Source organism: Rhipicephalus sanguineus, chromosome 11 (genome assembly GCF_013339695.2).
Source record: "Rhipicephalus sanguineus isolate Rsan-2018 chromosome 11, BIME_Rsan_1.4, whole genome shotgun sequence".
NCBI classification, from domain to species: domain Eukaryota; kingdom Metazoa; phylum Arthropoda; class Arachnida; order Ixodida; family Ixodidae; genus Rhipicephalus; species Rhipicephalus sanguineus.
The window spans coordinates 81,072,080-81,077,745 of NC_051186.1; the positions used below are offsets into that span (position 1 = coordinate 81,072,080).

General features: G+C 45.9%; 1 non-coding gene across 1 annotated transcript; it reads right to left on the reverse strand.

Annotated features, from left to right (window-relative positions):
- Positions 1-780: 780 nt before the first annotated feature.
- Positions 781-853, reverse strand: Trnat-cgu (transfer RNA threonine (anticodon CGU)). The gene has a single exon. It is a non-coding gene; the product is annotated as a tRNA-Thr (tRNA).
- Between the last annotated feature and the right edge of the window lie 4,813 nt (positions 854-5,666).

Sequence of the window (5,666 nt, forward strand, 5' to 3'; positions counted from 1 at the left end):
CCCCTTACAAAAATATTTGGTAAGATTAAGTTGACGATCTAAAGACAATTGTTACTATAACCTACCAACAATCAAAAGAGTGTCTACCAACTGTCTTTAGACATCTGTACCAACAATCAGTCAACGCTGTGGCTGCAATTGGCTACCAACTTTGAACAGGCTCATGTTCATAGGCTGTCTGGTGACCTCGTAGTAACGCCCTATCAACAATGTTCAACAGACACCCTAGTAACATTATCTCATTAGAAAGACTGTCCATGAACAGTTTGTTAACCATCTAGTAACCCCTGTCTTAATACACCCTGCTAGCAGTTCGTTACAATAATTTTATTGAATCATGCTCATACACGCTCTGTTAACGATTTGGTTTCTAATCTACGGGGTTTAACGTCCCACAGCTACGACACCGTGTGGAGGGCTCTGGATAACTTCGACCACTTCGGATTCATTAACGTCCATTGACTGCGCGCAGTACACGCGCCTCTAGCATTTCTTCTCCGCCGAAATGCGACCGCCACAGCCAACATCGACACCCGTCTTTCGGATCAGCAGTCCAGCACCTTGACTAAGTCACCGCGGTGGTTACGAACACTGCCTACAAACCCATACCTTTCGACAACATGCTTTTGCGGTATGTCACCGTATGTGTGAACGTGTTGCTTGCAGAAGGCAATATTAATGAGCACTAACAGACAATAATGCCAAGGCAAGTATAGGGGATCTTATGAATAGTAAATGTAAGGTAAATGTGAAGAAAGAAATGTGGACGAAAAGATAACTTGCCGCGGGCAGGGATCGAACCTGCGACCTTCGAATAACGCGTCCGATGCTCTACCAACTGAGCTACCGCGGCGGCTATCCCCCCGTCCACTTTATGGGGTATATATGTACATTTAAACGTGGGAGTGCCAGTTAGCGCCGCCAGTAGCCATGACGACCGTCATGGCTAGCAGCTTGAACCAGAAAAGTGATTGTGCTAGTGAGCACTGTTGATCATGGGGATAAGGGAGAACTGAAGAAGGAAGGAATGATATGCCTTCCCCTCCCTGAAGGAAAGCTATGATTTTTCAAGGGCTCGTTTATCTTTGTTAGACACAATATTAATGAGAACTTACAGACAATAACGCCAAGGAAAGTACAGGGGGTGTTATCTGTAGTATTTAGAATGTAAATGTGAAGAAAGTAAAGTGGACGAAAAGATGACTTGCCGCCGGCAGGGACCGAACCTGCGACCTTCGAATAACGCGTCCGATGCTCTACCACTGAGCTACGGCGGCGGTCATCCTCCCGTCCACTTTCTGGGGTATATATGTTGATTAAACCTAGGAGTGTTAGTCAGCGCCAATCGCAGCCATGGCGGCGAGTGTGGAACACTCTTTTTTTGCCTCTTGGCGTCACGTAGCACGTGATCTTTTTACGAGTTGGCAACTGACCAATAATCCCTCGCATACTACCTGAAGGCATTAAGTCTGCCAGGACGAGACCCTCGCTATGAATGAAGGAAAGCTATGATTTTTCAAGGGCTCGTTTATCTTTGTTAGACACAATATTAATGAGAACTAACAGACAATAACGCCAAGGAAAGTACAGGGGGTGTTATCTGTAGTATTTAGAATGTAATGTGAAGAAAGTAAAGTGGACGAAAAGATGACTTGCCGCCGGCAGGGACCGAACCTGCGACCTTCGAATAACGCGTCCGATGCTCTACCACTGAGCTACGGCGGCGGTCATCCTCCCGCCCACTTTCTGGGGTATATATGTTGATTAAACCTAGGAGTGTTAGTCAGCGCCAATCGCAGCCATGGCGGCGAGTGTGGAACACTCTTTTTTTGCCTCTTGGCGTCACGTAGCACGTGATCTTTTTACGAGTTGGCAACTGACCAATAATCCCTCGCATACTACCTGAAGGCATTAAGTCTGCCAGGACGAGACCCTCGCTATGAATGAAGGAAAGCTATGATTTTTCAAGGCTCGTTTATCTTTGTTAGACACAATATTAATGAGAACTAACAGACAATAACGCCAAGGAAAGTACAGGGGGTGTTATCTGTAGTATTTAGAATGTAAATGTGAAGAAAGTAAAGTGGACGAAAAGATGACTTGCCGCCGGCAGGGACCGAACCTGCGACCTTCGAATAACGCGTCCGATGCTCTACCACTGAGCTACGGCGGCGGTCATCCTCCGTCCACTTTCTGGGGTATATATGTTGATTAAACCTAGGAGTGTTAGTCAGCGCCAATCGCAGCCATGGCGGCGAGTGTGGAACACTCTTTTTTTGCCTCTTGGCGTCACGTAGCACGTGATCTTTTTACGAGTTGGCAACTGACCAATAATCCCTCGCATACTACCTGAAGGCATTAAGTCTGCCAGGACGAGACCCTCGCTATGAATGAAGGAAAGCTATGATTTTTCAAGGGCTCGTTTATCTTTGTTAGACACAATATTAATGAGAACTAACAGACAATAACGCCAAGGAAAGTACAGGGGGTGTTATCTGTAGTATTTAGAATGTAAATGTGAAGAAAGTAAAGTGGACGAAAAGATGACTTGCCGCCGGCCGCCAAGAGGCAAAAAAAGAGTGTTCCACACTCGCCGCCATGGCTGCGATTGGCGCTGACTAACACTCCTAGGTTTAATCAACATATATACCCCAGAAAGTGGACGGGAGGATGACCGCCGCCGTAGCTCAGTGGTAGAGCATCGGACGCGTTATTCGAAGGTCGCAGGTTCGGTCCCTGCCGGCGGCAAGTCATCTTTTCGTCCACTTTACTTTCTTCACATTTACATTCTAAATACTACAGATAACACCCTCGTACTTTCCTTGGCGTTATTGTCTGTTAGTTCTCATTAATATTGTGTCTAACAAAGATAAACGAGCCCTTGAAAAATCATAGCTTTCCTTCATTCATAGCGAGGGTCTCGTCCTGGCAGACTTAATGCCTTCAGGTAGTATGCGAGGGATTATTGGTCAGTTGCCAACTCGTAAAAAGATCACGTGCTACGTGACGCCAGGAGGCAAAAAAAGAGTGTTCCACACTCGCCGCCGTGGCTGCGATTGGCGCTGACTAACACTCCTAGGTTTAATCAACATATATACCCCAGAAAGTGGACGGGAGGATGACCGCCGCCGTAGCTCAGTGGTAGAGCATCGGACGCGTTATTCGAAGGTCGCAGGTTCGGTCCCTGCCGGCGGCAAGTCATCTTTTCGTCCACTTTACTTTCTTCACATTTACATTCTAAATACTACAGATAACACCCCCTGTACTTTCCTTGGCGTTATTGTCTGTTAGTTCTCATTAATATTGTGTCTAACAAAGATAAACGAGCCCTTGAAAAATCATAGCTTTCCTTCATTCATAGCGAGGGTCTCGTCCTGGCAGACTTAATGCCTTCAGGTAGTATGCGAGGGATTATTGGTCAGTTGCCAACTCGTAAAAAGATCACGTGCTACGTGACGCCAAGAGGCAAAAAAAGCGTGTTCCACACTCGCCGCCATGGCTGCGATTGGCGCTGACTAACACTCCTAGGTTTAATCAACATATATACCCCAGAAAGTGGACGGGAGGATGACCGCCGCCGTAGCTCAGTGGTAGAGCATCGGACGCGTTATTCGAAGGTCGCAGGTTCGGTCCCTGCCGGCGGCAAGTCATCTTTTCGTCCACTTTACTTTCTTCACATTTACATTCTAAATACTACAGATAACACCCCCTGTACTTTCCTTGGCGTTATTGTCTGTTAGTTCTCATTAATATTCCCCTCCCTGAGTCGTATGTCACTAGCACTATACAGTGCGTGCCCACTTGTTTGTATTAGCACATCAATTCATGAAAGGGCTTCAGTGCGGGAGCCTTTCTCATATAAAGCCGATGCATGCGTACATGCAACGAGGACCTGCATGGATACCATTTTATTGCATCTGTGTATGTCCTCGTCGGCACGTTCACAATTATATGTGAAGACATACGAGTTTTGGGAATGGGAAAGTGCGGAGAGGTTTAATATTCAATGACTTCTTATCCCTAGCTAAAGCTAAATCATCTTTTCAAGGTACATTTAAAATAGTACTTATAAATGAGGCCTTCAGGGGGTGTATTTAGAAAAGTCTTTATACGTCAATAAGAAGGAGGCCTTCAGACGGTCTACATCAAATAGTCTTTATACAAAAGTAATAAGGATATCTTTAGATGGTCTACATAAAATAGTCTTTATGCAAAAGTAAGAAGGAGGTTTTAGACGGTCTACATAAAATAATCTTTATACAAAAGTAAGAAGCAGGTCTTTAGACGGTCTACATAAAATAGTCTTTATACAAAAGTAAGAAGGAGGTCTTTAAACGGTCTATTGACAAATGTTACTAGATCGCAAATGTTAATAGACGGTCACCAATGTCAATAGATGGTTACTAGGTGGTCTAGTCAATGTTACTAGCCATTTTTGTAAGGGGTATTTAGAATTGTCTTTATAGGTCAGTAAGAAGGAGGCCTTCAGACGTCTACATAAAATAGTCTTTATACAAAAGTAAGAAGGTTGTCTTTAGATGGTCTACATAAAATAGTCTTTATACAAAAGTAAGAAGCAGGTCTTTAGACGGTCTACATAAAATAGTCTTTATACAAAAGTAAGAAGGATGTCTTTAGACGGTCTATTGACAAATGTTACTAGATCGCAAATGTTACTAGACGGTCACCAATGTCGATAGATGGTTACTAGGTGGTCTACTCAATATGTACTAGCCATTTTTGTAAGGCCGGTCCTGGCGCATGCGCAGTCGTACTTACGTGGACAATTCAGTGTCTCAAAGGTGGGTTAGCTGTCACGAATTGTCTCGCGAAGCGAGCAATTTTTCATGTTTAAACTTCAAGGACCAATTGAATGGTTGTGACCGTCACCACATAAAAAATCTAATTGATCAATTACAAAACAAACCAAGAAACTGCGATTAGGTACAACGATAATTGCATTCATTCCTTACGTTCAACGATGTTCTTATTTCATACGACCCGGTACGACTAACATATAACGTGGCCGAGCCGTCGCACTTCTCACCGAAAAATCAAAGATAATCTCGGACATGTGTTGATGGCGATGCAGTGTGGATGCGCGTCGCTCGTTCGCGTCATCGGCGCTACATTCTCGGGGGAACGGCGCAATCCGCATTGCAAACCCTTTTCGAAACCCTTTACGTGCGGACCAAAATAAGCCCGGCGCCCAAAAGCCGCACAACGCACGCCTCCCTCATCGCCGGCGCGAGTTGTTTTTGTTCCCGGAAACGCTGATACGCGCCGTCAACGAGGTCAGAAATACCGCCGAGAATGCGGCTGTTTACTCCCCGCGTTTTTCCAAAACAACTCCATCGCTTTTTGTAGCATAACGCGGCGGCGAAAGCGCTCAGAAAAGAATTCTAGACGGGGTTGACCACGGCTTTCACATCGCAGGCAAGAGCACGGGGGCGTGGCTTAACGGGTGAGCTAAGGTCTTGTGGAATGTCACTCATTCAACAGCGGGCCCGCTGGCTCCTTACGCGCGCTTGCCATTCTTGGAGTTACAATGCCACTCGCAAGGCCGCCGGGGCGATATGACGGCAGCAGTGACGTCACGGAAGCGCGCATCGGCCGAAGGGAGAAAGCGAGGGTCGCTCATAAGCCACGCATCGGCCGGCGGTCCG